The 17048-nt window shown below is 39.9% G+C and overlaps 1 pseudogene; it reads left to right on the plus strand.

The window, feature by feature from the left end:
- The first annotated feature begins 6739 nt into the window (after positions 1-6739).
- On the plus strand, positions 6740-16334 carry LOC100688451 (annotated as a pseudogene).
- The last annotated feature ends 714 nt before the right edge of the window (positions 16335-17048 follow it).

Raw genomic sequence — 17048 nt, forward strand, 5'->3', positions numbered from 1 at the left:
CCCATATCTGGACTCCTCCTGGTCCAGAGGGCACTCCTTCACTGAAGCTGTACAGAACGCATTAGTGAGGGGACATACTGGTATCTCAGAGATACACAATGATGTTTGTTCTATGGGTTGGGGGTGACAGAATGAGGTATCTCTTGGACTTGGGCTCTCTAGTGTCATTAGAGATGATGGGATTTCAGGATGGTGTAAGGCAGATGCCACACTTAACCACCAAAAACAAGATAAACAAAAACAACTCTAATTAGTAGAGAGCAGAACAGCACCAGAGGGTCTTCATCTCCACAGATCATGTGTTTCTAGTAGTATGCAGATAAACAGCCAATAGAGGTATTGATGAACTTCTAGTTCTAAAACTTAAAAATTGCCGATATCAGTTACTATAATAAAAAATCCCTGTTTCTCACTTAATTTTCAAATCTAAAAAGATTTACATCTTCAAGGTCATTAATTGCAGAGGAAGTTAGGTCTCCTTGAAGAAGGATCTTCCTTCATACCTACGCATATCTAAGAAAGACCCTTCTTCAAAGGGGCTATATTAGTTTGCTAGAGCTGCTGTAGGAAACACCACAGATTGTGTGGCTTAAACAACAGAGTTGTTTAGTTTCTCATGATTCTAGAGGCTATAATCCTGAGATCAAGGTATTGACAGGGTTGGGTTCTTCTGCGGTTTCTCCCTTTGGCTTGCAGATGGCCATCCTCTCCCTGTGTCTTCCTGTGGTCTTTTCTCTGAATGTGCTGCTGTCCTAACTTCCTCTTCTAACACAAACACCAGATATATTTGATTAAGTCCAACTTTATGACCTTGTTTTAGCTCAGTTGACTCTTTAAAGATCTTGTGTCCTAATTCAGTCTCATCTTGAGTCATGGGGGGCTGTGACTTCAACATATGAATTTTGGAGAAGACAAAATTCAATCTATAAGAGGAAGTTAGCCTGTGTGTGTGTGTGTGTGTGTTAAATTATCCCCACAAAAGGATTTGTATCCATTTACCAAGGTAACTGTGTTCTGGGGAAAGAGAAGTATCCAGATTTTTCAAAAACAATTGAATACCAGATCTGAATGGACATTGATAAAGAGATCTCAAAATAGCAAGTTGATCTTCTAGGTTAGAAAGGAGCCTTATGTTACACCTGAAACTCATATTACACTATATGTTAACTAACTGGAATTTAAATAAAAACTTTTTTAAAAAAGAAGACTTATAGAAGTTAGTAATAAAAAAAGCTCTGACTCAAGCTCACAGGGGTCCAGTGGGTCCATGGACACATCCTGTGGCTATTTCTTTGGTCAAACTTTCCTCTTGGTTTGTTGACTTGTGGAGTTAGAACCTTATGGTAGGAAGGATCAACTGGAAGCCTCTGAAACTGCTCCTCCCTAAAATATCTGGCAAGATGGTGAATTAGAAACAACAAAAAAACCAATACCACATCCTGAAGGATTGCATAGAACGGTAATACTATCAAACACCTAAAAGTAGCAGGTACCATGGTCTCTATAACAACCCCATAGAGTTTATCATCTGGCCCTTGCTTAAACCAAATGAACCATGGTGGGTGATGGTGGACTTTCATCCCAGCTGGACACATCCCAGCTACTGTGTCAGACATGATTGCTTCACAGGAGCAAATCAATCCAGTTGCAGAATCTCAGCATGGAGTGATTTACGAGGAGTGTTTGAATATTTCCCTTATTTTCTATGAGCCCAGATGCACTGAAAAGTAGAATATTTGCTTGTTTACATTTTGTTTTGGTTTTAAGGAAAAGTCTAGCTTTTCTAATTGAGGGCCTTTGGGAGAATTTAGCTCCAAACACTATAATAGTAGTAGCTTTTTTCCTAGACCTATTCCATGTGTCTTGAAGAGCCAACAAATTGTAGTGAAAGCCAGAGATCTGCTCTGCTACTCAACTCTCTGATCCTAAGCAAATGACTTGGACTTTCTGGATTTTCACTTCCTATCTATGACAAAGGAAAAATACTGCGAACTCCCAGAGTTTTCCTAAAGATGGACAAGGCTACATCACCTAGCATAGAACCTACCACATAGAAAATAGTGAATAAATAATTATTGTCTTTTCTTTTAACATTCTCCTAAGCCCAGAATTTTTCATCCTTGCTACTCTACTTCCACATAACCTTCTTTCCATCAAAAAAGCCCACCATACTAATGAACCAATCCAACAATGAACCTGAATCCAAATTGAAAATATAGTAGCATTATTTTGTGTATCCAACTATTATTAATAATAATGACTGTTACAGGTCACCATATTTAATCACACTTTCTAGTATTTACAATATAGCACTGAAGCATAATTCTGAGACATGTCTAGCCCCTATTTTAACACTTTGTCTCCTTACTTGATAGTCATTTTCATGGCAAAAACTTGTGACCTAAAATATTTACCCAAATTATTAGAAGGGAAAGAAAATGGGTTAAAATTCAGCAATAAGCTGTGTTCCCATTCTGAAACAAACTAGTATGAAAAGCATGAGAAAGGAAGTGGACTCATCACTTGTTCTCAGTCTGTGACTTAGCACAATAACCTCAAACTGTACCAGCATCAGGAGTTTCCAATGAAAGAAGAAGTTGCAAATTATTATAGCTGGTATCATGACACAACTGACCTAGGATCAAGTGTGTACCTACAATCTTAGAATCAAAGGTTGTTGAAAGTTGAAAATTGATAGGTAACCAGTTTCTAAGAATTGGACCATCTCTACATGGGTAGCATGATACATCTCTCAGGCTTGGTCACAGGATACAATGAATCCTAGAATATGTCTATCTGGATGACACCTGTGCAGATGTGGGAACACTGACTCTTTCTTTGGCCTTCTGTCTTCTCCCCTCTGGCGCACAGATGAAGCCACTTCAGATAACTAATAAAGAGCCCCTCTGGCACTCAAGTGGTGCCCACCTTAGATAACTACCCTGTGAACTTACCACCACGCCTCTCGCTCCATCAAGGCTGGGGGAACAGGAGGCAGAGAATGGGTGGAGAGGAGGTAGGGGTTAGAATATGTATGTGGTAGGGCTACAGAGTGCCACCTGGGTCATCCACCTGGCTGCCCCAGCAGTAAGTTACCCTGAATAGCATTCTGTAAATGGTATGGAGTGGCTTGCTTTGCTTTTCAGCATTAATGTGCCTTCTGGGTCTGGGGGACACATCCCCTGGCCTTCTTCCATCTTCTAACACCAAGTCAAAAGCTGTAGGTGGCAGACCAGGTAGACATAGACCAAATGAAAAGCCTGGATTACCAGGATGATCAGATAGTTGAGAAAAGAACAGATGATAAAGAGGTAAATTGTAGGCAATTTCAGACATAAGCCTCAAGAACGAGAAAAACAAAAAGTGTCAAATGTGAGAGAAAAGTGTTGGGGGAGAGCCAAGTTTCACAAGCCAAGAAGCTTTGGTAAAAATATAAGTTGTAACGGTTAGAATTCTGAGTAATCCTCCTTTCCCATTGTTAGCTGGCTGACCTTGCCTTCATTAATTAATTTTTCTGATCCTAATCTACCCTATTGGGTTGTTCTAAGTATTAGAAATAACTCACATGTTAGGGCCTGGCATACAGTGGTACATACCTACAAAGATTTCAGCTTTCTTTAAGGAACAATTCTATACTTGCCTGACCATATGCACACTTTAATAATGTGTTTAATAATGTAATGAATAACTTACAGACAAACGTAGGCTCTTCCTGCCCGAGTCCTTAGTTGCATCCAGGTGTGACAGGTTGGTAAAGGATGAGCAAACATACCAGCATCCCTCCCATGAGACACATGCTTTGATGTCAGACAATTATAATCACAGCTCTCACTCTCACATGAACTTTCATTGTGTCTTTACCACAGAATAATATCCATCAACAGGGTGTGCCAATACCAATAAAATTATGATTCAGTTGAAGACAAGGCATCACAGAGCTTACCAAATCAGTGCCTGTGAGAAATGCCACTGGTTTGTCAGGCCAACAAGCTTTGTCTGGTAAAGATTTGGAAATCAATAAGAGAAAACTTGCTCCCCAGCATAAAAACACATGATAACCCCGTGAGTGAGGTTATGTCTACCCCATTTTTGTAGACGACAAAACAATGGTCCACGAAAATGTTACACTTGGTCAGCATCCAGCTGTCAGCCCCACCTGCCCCCATCTCAGGCTGAGGGCCATCCATGCCACTCCAAGACCCCGTTAGACCACAGGTGGATGAGGCTGGCTTAGGGTGTACCCATGCTTACTCCAGCTCTGGCATGCAGGCACCAGAACTGGTGCCCCACCCAGTGCAGTCTTCCCTGGTTCCAGGCAGGGGGCAGGTGGTGCTGAGGGGGTATTCCTGAACTCTCCTGAACTGACACTCTCGTTGCATTGATGGGCTACATACTTCAGGCATGGTAGAGTTAATTCATCTTTAGGAAGAGAATATCAGAATTCTATACTACAAGAATTTTAGGGTTCTCCATATTAATAGGTTAATTTGGTAAAAATACTTTTTTTAAATTTATTTTTTATTGGAGTTCAATTTGCCAACATATAGAATAACACCCAGTGCTCATCCCATCAAGTGCCCCCCTCAGTGCCCATCACCCAGTCACCCCCATCCCCTGCCCACCTCCCTTTCCACCACCCCTTGTTCGTTTCCCAGAGTTAGGAATCTCTCATGTTCTGTCTCCCTTTCTGATATTTCCCACTCATTTTTTCTCCTTTCCCCTTTATTCCCTTTCACTATTTTTTATATTCCCCAAATGAATGAGACCATATAATGTTTGTTCTTCTCCTATTGACTTACTTCACTCAGCATAATACCCTCCAGTTCCATCCACGTCGAAGCAAAGTGGGTGTTTGTCGTTTCTAATGGCTGAGGAATATTCCATCGTATACATAAACCACATCTTCTTTATCCATTCATCTTTCGATGGACACCAAGGCTCCTTCCACAGTTTGGCTATTGTGGACATTGCTGCTAGAAACATCGGGGTGCAGGTGTCCCGGCGTTTCATTTCATCTGTATCTGTATTTACTGCTGGTAAATCCCCAGCAGTGCAATTGCTGAGTCGTAGGGCAGGTCTATTGTTAACTCTTTGAGGTACCTCCACACAGTTTTCCAGAGTGGCTGCACCAGTTCACATTCCCACCAACAGTGCAAGAGGGTTCCCCTTTCTCCACATCCTCTCCAACATTTGTGGTTTCCTGCCTCGTTAATTTTCCCCATTCTCACTGGTGTGAGGTGGTATCTCATTGTGGTTTTGATTTGTATTTCCCTGATGGCAAGTGATGCAGAGCATTTTCTCATGTGCATGTTGGCCACGTCTGTGTCTTCCTCTGTGAGATTTCTCTTCATGTCTTTTGCCCATTTCATGATTGGAAAGTTTGTTTCTTTGGTGTTGAGTTTAAGAAGTTCTTTATAGATCTTGGATACTACCCCTTTATCTGATACGTCATTTGCAAATATCTTCTTCCATTCCGTATGTAGGTTGTCTTTTAGTTTTGTTGACTGTTTCTTTTGCTGTGCAAAAGTTTCTCATTCCATCAAAATCCTAGAGGAGAACACAGGCAACACCCTTTTTGAACTTGGCGGTGGTAACTTCTTGCAAGATACATTCATGAGGGCAAGAGAAACAAAAGCCAAAATGAACTATTGGGACTTCATCAAGATGGTAAAATTAAGTTATTGCAGACTAATGATGTGAAAAACATCCCACTGGGATGAGGAAAGAAGGAGAGAGAAAGTGCTATGCATGTGCAGAGGTGAGTGGTGATGGGGCGAGCCTGACATCACTCCCCGTTACAAATCTTATCCACCTCCTCCTGTGTACTTGGTGGGGGTGTGGGAAGGAAATGAGGACTGAAAAAAAGATTTTTTTAAGCAAATAAGAAGGAGGTAGAATGTATTTTTCAGTCTAGGATGCAATTTGACTATTCCAGTGCAATGAGTTTTTACAGAGTGTTTAAGCAAGTCTTCATTCTGAAATGCAAGGCATCCACTCAGCCTGAGCTAACAAGGCAGGACAAACACTGCACTCCCTCCTTCCTCTACAGACCCTCATTTCTACCACTTGCTTCCTCCCCTCAGTGCTTCTCCTCCCCAGGGGCAGGAAATCCATTGGAAAATCAGTCAGTAACGGCTGAGTTCTAGAACTCAAGAAATGAAATATCTCTTCTAGTATCTTCTAGATAACTATTCCCACATTTAGACCAAAGTTATATCTGGAATTTCTTTCCATTTTCATTCTATTTATTCCTAACCTGCTTATATTTGAGTTTAAAAATCTAACCTTTTGAAACGAAAATGGCGCTGCTTTCAAAATGTCTACTCATGTGACATTTTATCAGGCTTTTCAGATACTCCTCAGTAAACACACTGAGGTGAATAGTCCATTCCTTTTCCTCTGTAGAAACACAGAAACCATTTCTTAGAAATCAATTATTCTTTCTTCATCCAAGTTTAAAAGGGAAAGGGAGGGGAAATTGTGATATAGATCGTATCAGCTTTACATTAAATTTGTATGAAAATTTTTGGTGTTCAGATTTTTAAAAAACACATGCACGAATCATACCGTTGAGGTAAAAGCAGCATCATTGTATAAAAGGACAGCCATTAGAGGGTAGACATAGTAGCCAACAGGCAGGAAAGGTATTTTCCTGAGGTAAGGACTGTGAGAATGGAGCATCTCGCGATCCTTGTGCTGTTAGGTCTGCTCAGCGCATCCACTGAATGAGGCAGGCAGGGAGGAGGGCGGGAACATGGATCTCGTGCAGGTACTAGTGGTGGTGCCAATGGCAGCCACTGGCCGGTTCCAGGGTGGGGTGGGGTGGGTTTGCCTGCTTGCTGTTGCAGCACAAAGCACGGTGATGTGATTGGCAATTACTGTGCTGTAATAAGTTAGCTCTGGACAATGTTAAAGTGACAGAGGGGGGATGTCCCTATGTTTGAACAGAGAAGAGAAGAAAGGGGCAGGAAGGGCATAGAATTCCCCAAGGTGGTATAATGAAATACTAGCAGCTGCTTTGGGGCTAAATGAGAGGAACAAATGGGAAATTCTTTAAACTACTCTGGCTTTAGAATTTCTGATTGAAACTGTTAGGGAGGAGGAACATGATCATTTTGATTTTCAAATAATTCCAGGTAATAACGTTGTTCATGTTTAGGAAAAGGAATTTATCCCACCGCGGTCTTGAACCAGATCTGCAATAACAGTGTAAATTTCTCCCCCCTCTCTGCCTTTAAAAACCTTTCTTTTCTAAAGTTGGATGGAGGTCCTTTACACTTCCTCGATGGGTTGCTAAGTCATCAACTATTTAATAAAGCCAATTTGAACTTTTATTTTTTAAAAGATTTATTTATTCATGAGAGACACAGAGAAAGAGACAGAGAGAGAGAGAGAGGCAGAGACACAGGCAGAGGGAGAGGCAGGCTCCATGCAGGGAGCCCGACATGGGACTCGATCCCTGGTCTCCAGGATCACACCCTGGGCTGAAGGCGGTACTAAACTGCTGAGCCACCCGGGCTGCCCAATTTGAACTTTTAAATTATTCAGTTGAGTTTTTGTTGTTGTTATTGTTTAACACCCCATTAGCAATACCTGGAAAAGTACTACAATCTTGGGAAAGATGTGAAACCATTTGTCAGAAGAAGGGACAGTGGTCCTGTCGTTGAAAAAATCCGAGAAATGCAGAAGTTCCTCGGGTTGGAGGTGACAGGGAAGGTGGACTCGGACACCCTGGCAATGATGTGCAGGCCCAGGTGTGGCGTTCCTGACGTCGGTGACTTCACCACCTTCCCTGGCATGCCCAAGTGGAGGAAAACTCACCTTACTTACAGGTAACGGGTCCACAAAGGTTTTCACATAATAACGACATTTTTAAAATTATGACCACAGGAGAAAATAATAACCCATTCCATTTTTTTCTTAAAGAATTATGAATTATACACCAGATTTGCCAAGAGATGCTGTTGATTCTGCCATTGAGAAAGCTCTGAATGTCTGGAAGGAGGTGACTCCACTTACTTTCTCCAGGACTGATGAAGGAGAGGCTGACATAAAGATTTCTTTTGCAGTTAGAGGTAGAGGAACAAAAACAAATAAAACATGAAACGCATCCATTTAGCTGCCGTTGTTGAGGGAGCGGAAGGGTGAGGGATGTTCCAAAGAGATCCTAATTACCTATATTTCCAATAAAAACATTTTCTCTGTTAGATCATGGAGACTTTAACCCTTTTGATGGATGAGGGCGTGCTCTGGCTCATGCCTACCCACCTGGGCCTGCATTTATGGAGATGTTCACTTTGACGATGATGAAATATTGACAGAGGATAGACCAGGTGGGGCACATACCTCTCTGGATGATCTCAAGAGTATTGTCTAACACTATCCAAAAATAGTGTGGTTATTTAGAATGAGCAGTAAATGTAATATCCTAATAAGTACGATGTGTGATTGTTTGAGTGGTAACAACCAGAAGCACTGTTATTTCAATCATGATTGAAGAACATTTTCTGACGTCTGCATTTCTTTCTTCACTCCCAGCAAGCACAATCTGGAGGCATCTTTCCATCTTACTTCCACAGCTCAGGATGCCGTAGAGGTTTTATGATGGGCATTTCACAATGTTTTTCATTATTTTTAACTAGAAATGATAAAGGTAGAATGAACTGCATTGAATCACTTCCAACCTAAAATGCGACCTTGGGTTTCTTCTTTTCTTTCTATTTGTCTCTTTTTCTCTTAAAAAGATTATGAAAAATGCCAGAAAATAAAGGAAATTGTTAAGTCATCTATTTAAGTAAGCATGTAACTATCTTCAGCGTAGGAGTTTTTTTTTTTTCTAAATTAGTTCTGAAAGATTTTACTAGATTTAAATGCAATGACTAAAGTTAGCTACACTTTATTTATTTTGAACAGCTTCTGAAGTTTGCAAACACACAATTGAAACATTTGATATTTTCAAGATTGTTTGGATTTCTAATGCAAATGCAAAGAGCATCTTTACTGAGGGTACAAACTTGTGCTGCAAGAAATGATCTTGTCCTTTTCGAACAACTATTCTTCTCTGCATAATTACTTGGAGCCTAGGTTAAATAATTTGTACCGTTAATTTCAAAAAAATTTATATAAAGAAAAACTGAATTCAGCTGTGTTTGGGCTGTAGAAACTGTTATTGGCCATATTTCTGTTTTAAATATTGTACCTATCCCATGGTACCAACTACTGGAAAGGTTTTTAACCCTCAAAAATTATTTGATTATTTTGAAAAGGAGGAAAAACATCTCAGGCTAAAACCCCACAGGAAATGAGCAGTTTTTGTTGCGTAAGAGTTTGAGGAATAACATAAATCCTCCGTGATTAATTTCAACTGAGGCTACAACTGGCACATGTTACTAAATTCGAACAATAACCGACTTTGTATTTGTAGAGACAATGAGGAGTTCTATGTATTGACATGGTAGTCTTGTACCTCCAAAAAAAAAAAAATCTTTTGTGTATTTTTACCATGTTTTACCAATGTTTACCATTGTCACTATGGATGAAATGACCAGGCTTCCCTGTCCAAAGAGAGACCTAGGAATATGGTGAAAAACTCTCTGATTATATTGACTTCAAGTTAACCTTGAAAAATAATTAAATTTCTATGAAGTAGGGAATATACCAATCAACGAACCAGTTCACAAATGAGGAGATGCCATGAGGTTCTGAAGACAGCCATACAACTGGCATGTGTTCTTCTTACACATGTTTAAGGGACTAACAGCTGTTAGATTCTGAACTTTTATGATTTTTCAAATAGGAATCAATTTATTTATCATCGCTGCTCATGAACTTGGTCATTCCCTGGATCTCTTTCACTCGGCTGACCCTAACACTCTAATGTACTCCTTCTATAACCTGCTCACAGACCCAGCCAACTTCCGCCTTTCTCAAGATGATGTGGATGGCATCCAGTTCCTGTACGGTGAGTGATGCTGGAAACAATGCCTGTTCATTCCTGATGTTTTTTTAGGAAAGTATTACAATGACGGTCTTCAGGAAAGCTTTAAAATGCTCTGTGACATTTCATCTCAAAGCACCCTGAGAATGTTTGGGTGGCTATTGTCATCACATTTCTCCTTCTGTTTGCACCCCACATCTGTTCCCTTCAGGACCTCCCCCTGTTTCCCCTAATGACCCCGTGGTGCCCACAGAATCTGCCTCTAGGACTGGGGACACCAGCCGCATGCGACCTCACTTTGTCCTTCAACTCAATCAGCACTCTGAGGGGAGAGATCCTATTCTTTAAAGAGAGGTCAAACTAGAAATTACGTTTTCCTATCTATTCTTTTGATGTACAATACTTAGAAAGGAGAACAGAGACTTGGCAGAAATGTTCAAATAAAACGTTTCCTCTACATTTTAACATCATTCAGATCTGGTTCTTGTAGCATTTTAACATCTCTTTAACATAGTCCAGACAATTTTTTAGCAGACTTTCAAAGGATGATTCTGGGTCACCAGAATGTAAGCTGGATGAAGGCATGGGTTTTATCTGTGTTGTTCACTTGTTGGTCCTCAGGGCCTGGCATATGCAGCGAGACAGTTGAATAAGCAAATGAGCAATTGCTGCATTTAACTATCATAAACCATACCACTGCTTCCAAAGGCACAGGCATCTTAGAAGTAGAACTGTATGTTTGCCTTTACTGGCAAATGCTTCTATTTAAATTAATTAATTTTAGAAAAAGTGATATATGCTCTGGCACAATATTAAAATAGCACCAGAAGACACAGAGTGAAAAAGAAAAATCTCTTTTCATGACTGACTTATGCAGAGTCTCATTCTCCTCATATGTGCTAGCACTATGACCAATCCTTTGTCTCTTTACAGAGACATTCTGTGTGCATACAAACATAAATAGGTATAGTTTTTTCTGCTACTTTTTTCAAAAATATTAATGAGTGCATAATGTACATACCATTTATGGGCTTTTAGAATGATGTAGGGGCCAAGGCCCCAAAATGTGCCACTATGGCATATCAATTATTTAAAATAAAAGAGACAGCCTGGGCAGGAAGGCCACGGAGACCATCCTCTGTCCCCCTGAAAGCAAGAGATAAACATTCAGGTGAAAGGTGCCCTACCTGTGCCAGGAGGTAAAGACATGTCCCTGTCACCACACGTGGGAAATTCAGAGCCGAGAAGGCTGTGTCAACCACTGTCATACTCTTTGCTGATGTGCTATGCCGGCCCAAAGTCTGTTCACAACTCCTTAGTATCTGAAGCTGCCAAAGCTATGTTCTCTTTGTCCTGTCAATGCCCCACAGATTTACAGGCTCTCTGTCTCCAAAGTATAACAATTGCCTGCTTTGGTCATTTCTTCAGGTCTCAGTATCTTATCTATGTGGCCTCTGTGGGCACATAGTAAACTGTGGGGTTTTCCTCCTGTTCATCGTCATTTATTTTCAAGCCCAGCTGGAAGAGTCCCAAGGTAGAGAAGAATTCTCCTTCCCTTCAGTGAATACTACTAAAGCTGAATAATTACACTGCTGTGGGTTTCATTACCCTGGGATAGCAGGAAGGAAGATGGTCCCATACAGACTTCTGAGTCATCATTGACTGAAAAACAGAGAGTATGTTCCTTTACGAACATATCTAAAGCAGAAAGACAATTATAATTAGTTGTTATGTGTTCCAGATATTTTTGGCACAGATCTCACTGGAACTTCAACCTCGAATTTCATTTGATTTCTACATTTTGGCCCTCTCTACCCTCAGACTTGGATGCTGCATATGAAGTGTAAAGCAAAGATATCCTTTTTGTGTTTAAAGGTAAGTACTATATAAGAATTTTAATTTGTTGAAATAGATCTCATTTGCAAAAATTTCACCAAGACATGAATTTTCTCCATTAAATTAAATTTTGTATGGTTTATTACTGCAAGACTTAGTCCCGACACTTAAATAACATGTGTACAAAGAAAATTGTAAGTTTTACTTTAAAATACTCAACAAGACCTAAATAATAGATGCTATCCCATGTTCATGAATAGAAAATAGTAATAATGTAATATAGTAGTTATATAGTCAATATAGTAAGAATGTCAACTTACCTATAGATACAAAGAATTTTCCATTTAAATGCCAAAATATTTTTCATGGAACTTGGCAAACTAGTTCTATAACTTATGTGGGAGGGCAAAAGCCAAGAATAGGCAGGATACTCCTGGAGAAGAATAAGATGAGGAGGAAGGTCTTGCGTCGCAGCACTTGGGTGGATGAGATAAGGCAGTGTCAGAACAAGGATGGGTGCAGTAGCTAATGGGACTTGCCAGGCCTTTGTGCTCCGTGTCAGATTTGTCAATTGCTGTTTCCACTTCCTCCACTGTTACTACACTCTTTGAGCTGCTGTTAGTTCTTGAGTCAGTTTTGCTAACATATTTTTCTGGGAATTTATCAGCTCTGTCCGTTTTCAAATCAACTGGTATGAAAGTCTCTGAGTGTTATTTCATCATTTTAATCATTGCTGAAGTTTTGTTCTCTTTGTCCTTCCTAATACTAAATCTTTGTGCCTCTCTCTTTACCAATCTCTGGGACAACAGGATATGTAACAATATTATTCATCCTCTCAAAGAACAAACTCTCAGTTTTGTTAATCCTCTCTATTGTATTTTTATTTTTTATTTAATTAGTTTTTGTCCCCATCATTATTGCCCAGATCTGTGCTGCCGTTGAATTTATTGCTGTTTTTTTATAGCTTAAACTTGGTCCTTTACTTGTAGCCCTTTCTTCTTTTCTGTTATAAACATTTATGCCTGTAAATAACCTTTTCTTCTCAGCTTTTGCTTCATTCCTACAAGTTTTGGTATTTTTGATGTTGTTCATTTTTAAGTTTTTAAAAAATTTCCATTACTAATTTTTCCCTTGACTCTTAAGTTTCTGGGAGTATTTTTAAATGTCAAACTGTGTGAGGATTTTTCAAAATTAGATATTTCTGACAATCTCATTTTTATGAGGAGTCATTGAAATATTGTGAAGTTGCATTGGATATTGTAAAGGGTTCTATAATTCTGAAATATTGCTATCATCCATGATTTATCTTGTACTACTTTATTCTAGCAATGTGCCAGGCAGTGTACTCGTTAGTAGAGGTCAAACCAAAAGAGAGTCATATTCTAGAGAGGGCAGCAGAGATGAAGCCAAGAGTGTTCCGTCCAGTAAGAGCTGGGATTGAGGGAAGCCAGATGCTGTGGGAGCACAGAGGAAGAGCCCAAGACATGAACCCAGAGCTCGGCAAAGACCCTTGGAGGAGATTATATTTAGGATGCATGTTGAAGGAGAAGAACTTTGCTGTATGGGCAGGGTCTAAGTGTAGAAAAGGACTTCAAAGCAGAAGGAGCTGTCTATACCAAGGGGTGACTGCATCTGGAGCTGCTCAGACAGGTACACATCACTCAATTCAGATGAAGCAAGAGAGATACACAACATATGGGCATTTTAGATTCGTTAATCTTGCAATGATACAAGAGGGGATTCGGGGTTGGCATGGAGGGCAGATGTGATGAAATAGAAGCAGAGACACTGACGGGATTCCACTGTCCTGATTCACTGAAATTTGGGTGGCTTCCTAAGGTATCCTGATGAAGCACAGCCTGGACTAGTGACCATAAGATACCCAAGAGAACGTGTCCAATAAGTAATTCACTTAGTGATGCAAAGTTTACAAGAGAATTCCAAGTTAGAAACTTAGATTAAGACGTCACCAGCAACTCTAAGAGACAGCCAGGACCAGTCATAGTAACTATAAACTACAATAAACTCTAGTATTTATAGACAACATAAGATCCAGAAAGGACAGAGACCAGAGTCACTCACCTATTCATTCACTCATTCGGGGAATATTTGTTAAATACTAGCTATCACCTGGGGATTGTGTTAGTGGTTGGAATTAAAACCAAGGCTTCCTATTTTCCACAAAAATGTACAAAAATATTTTTAAACTTTTGTCTTCACTAAAATTTCTTGGCTTTCTTTTTTTCCATAAGAAATCAGTTCTGGGCCATCAGAGAAACTGAGGTACAAACAGGTTATCCAAAAGGCATCCACAGCCTGGGTTTTCCTCCAACCATAAGGAAAATTGATGCAGCCGTTTTTGACAAGGAAAAGAAGAAAACATACTTCTTTGTAGGAGACAAATACTGGCAGTACGATATGTTTGGGATGGCTTTGTATGGAGTTTCATTAAGGAAATTATTTTCTTTCTTTCTTTAAGGATATCCTCCACTCCCACCCTCTAACTTGCTCTAACTTCCAACTTTCTGATTATGGAGAAGATAACTGACAGTTACTTGAATTCTCAGATATAATAAAGCACTGTCTGAATGGCTGGGCCCTGGGTCCTAAATCCAGATACCAGAAGACATCAGGAGAAGCTACCTGAGGTACAGACAACAGGCCACCAGAGGAATCCCAGATGTATCAGGCTGTAGAGACAAGGTCTACAGGGCAGGTGTGATAGATAACTGGAAGATTTTTAGCCAAATGATTAATTCACTTTGCATCTAATGAGTGCAGTCCTCATGTATTTGTGGTGGAAGGGCACTGGGGTCTGTGTCGATGCTTAGAAAATTGACCTAAGACATACATATATGGAACCTCCGTGGAACAGCATGATACTCATCTCCCTGGAGGAAATGTTGGTTTCTGTGCTAAGCCTACAGTCCAGGAAAGTCATACATTTTTGTAGTCATAAAAATGTTTAATGCTAGTTTCCCCTACTTGAGAATGATCTGGGATTCCACACTGGAGCAGTAACATATCATACCATCGTATGTAATGGAGCCTCTGCACGAGGTTGAGCTGTACTTCTTTCACTTGGTACAGATTTGATGAAAACAGCCAGTCCATGGAGCAAGGCTTCCCCAGACTAATCGTGGATGACTTTCAGGGGTTGAGCCAATGGTTGATGCTATATTTCAGGAGTTTGGTAAGGAGGCACTCCTTTCGTTGCCATTGGGGATACTCAGGAGCATTTTATGGAATCAAAATAATGTGGAGAATCAAAGCAATGTTCAAATCATCAGTCCTATAGCCTTTTTACTCTAAATTTCTGAACATTTTAACTTTCTAATTTGTGCGAATTGAGTTGAAATTTTATTTTTTCCTGAATAGTTTCCAAGTCTCTCTGTTTCATACCTGAACATAAAATCAAAGGGTACTTCCTCACATCATAGCTGTTATTACTCAGGTCACTGTGTTGGTGTAAAAATGCTACCAGATGTGAACTAGGGTTACTATTGGTGGGTTATCATTTTCCTCTCTCATCCTCTTGCTTGTTCTTTCCCATCCTATCCCAGGGGGGTCTGTTGCAGTCTGCAATTGCCTGCATTAAATAATTCATGTGTAAATAAATAGTAGTCTTCCCATGTGTTCAAAATAGACAAAATTTGATTCCTAGTAACGAGCAAATGGGAGGGTAACATTTGTGCTCATTCTGAAGAAATTTTGCCAGGAGATGCCAGAACTTGACATTCATAATGCTAAGGAGACTCGTGATCTTACTGCTAAGATACCTTGACTTTAGTGTGCACAGAGCTTGAAATGGACCTCCAGTGCTTTGTATTGTTGACCTTAATGTCCCGGGTCCAATTGCCTCCCAAGCTGCACTTGAGGACTGAGTAGAGGAGTATTTAAAATACCATTGAGGGCAGCCCAGGTGGCTCAGCAGTTTAGCGCCGCCTGCAACCCGGGATGTGATCCTGGAGACCTGGGACCAAGTCCCACCTCGGGCTCCCTGCGTAGAGCCTGCTTCTCCTTCTGCCTGTGTCTCTGTCTCTCTGTCTCTCTGTCTCTCTCTCTGAATAAATAAATAAAATCTTTTAAAAAAATAAAATAAAATACCATCAAATTTTATCAGTTTGGAGGTAGTATAATCTAATGTTTTAGAGCACTGGCTTTGAAGTCAGATGAGATGGAGTTCTCCCTCCATGTTTCATTAGAGATGTTACCTTGGGGAAACTGCAAAATCTCCCTAATTCTCATCTTTGTCCTCATTAGTGACATCTCACACTTTTCCAGTAAGGATATAAGAGATGCACAGAGTAACCACTTCTTAAATGCCATTCATTATTATCATTCTTATTCTGAGTTATGCATGTTGCGAAATTGATTTGCTTGAAAATGTCTCATTATTTTCCTCATCTATATTTATAGGATTTTTCTATTTCTTCAGAGGATCGTTACAGTTTGAGTTTGACCCTAATGCCAAGGTGGTGACACATAAATTGAAGAGTAACAACTGGTTATATTGTTAGATGAGAAATGAAGGAAATAGATTCAAATGAATATAATAAGTATTCACCTAATTCATTATAAGTTAAAATGATGAACTTTTCCTTCCTGTGCAGTGGCCAAAGAAGATGAGTCTTGTAGACAATTTCCTGTGTCACGGAACACTTATCTGGACCACTTCACTTGCCGTTAGGTTATATTGAATAGAAGTGGGAGGCATTCATCTGCACTAGTCAGAGAATGTATCTCCATGGGTGTTTTATTTGCTATTTAATAAAGATTTTTATTTTTGGCCTGTTCCTTCTTTCTAGAGTAATTCATTTTAAATATAATGACCACAGTGTGGACTGAGCACTTAACAGATGTTCTGCTAGTGGGTATAGTGGGAACACACACTCTGTGGATGGAGCATTTGACTGTCATGTACCCTCTTCCATTCTCTCCATCAGTATGATGTTTATTTTTGCCCCCAGATATTGTAAAAATTCTTTGCACACCTAAGGAAGAAGAGCTTAGTCAACATAGTCTTGTAAGACTGGGTCTGGACAAAGTTGAGAAGTAGAAGATTCTAGAATAGTGGAGCTTAAAAAGCTAGCAAATCAGCTAGTGCACATTATCATTTACCGATGAGATAGCAAAACTAGCTTGGAACCCAGTTGTCTTTTTTTTTTAACCCAAATATTATTCCAGTGATGCTCTGTGACTTCCCTGGAGACCAAATTTCTCATATCCTCCTTCTTCTTTTATTAAAATATTCTCTTGTTCCCATTTTATGGCT

The sequence above is a fragment of the Canis lupus genome, chromosome 5 (genome assembly GCF_011100685.1).
Source record: "Canis lupus familiaris isolate Mischka breed German Shepherd chromosome 5, alternate assembly UU_Cfam_GSD_1.0, whole genome shotgun sequence".
NCBI classification, from domain to species: Eukaryota; Metazoa; Chordata; class Mammalia; order Carnivora; family Canidae; genus Canis; species Canis lupus.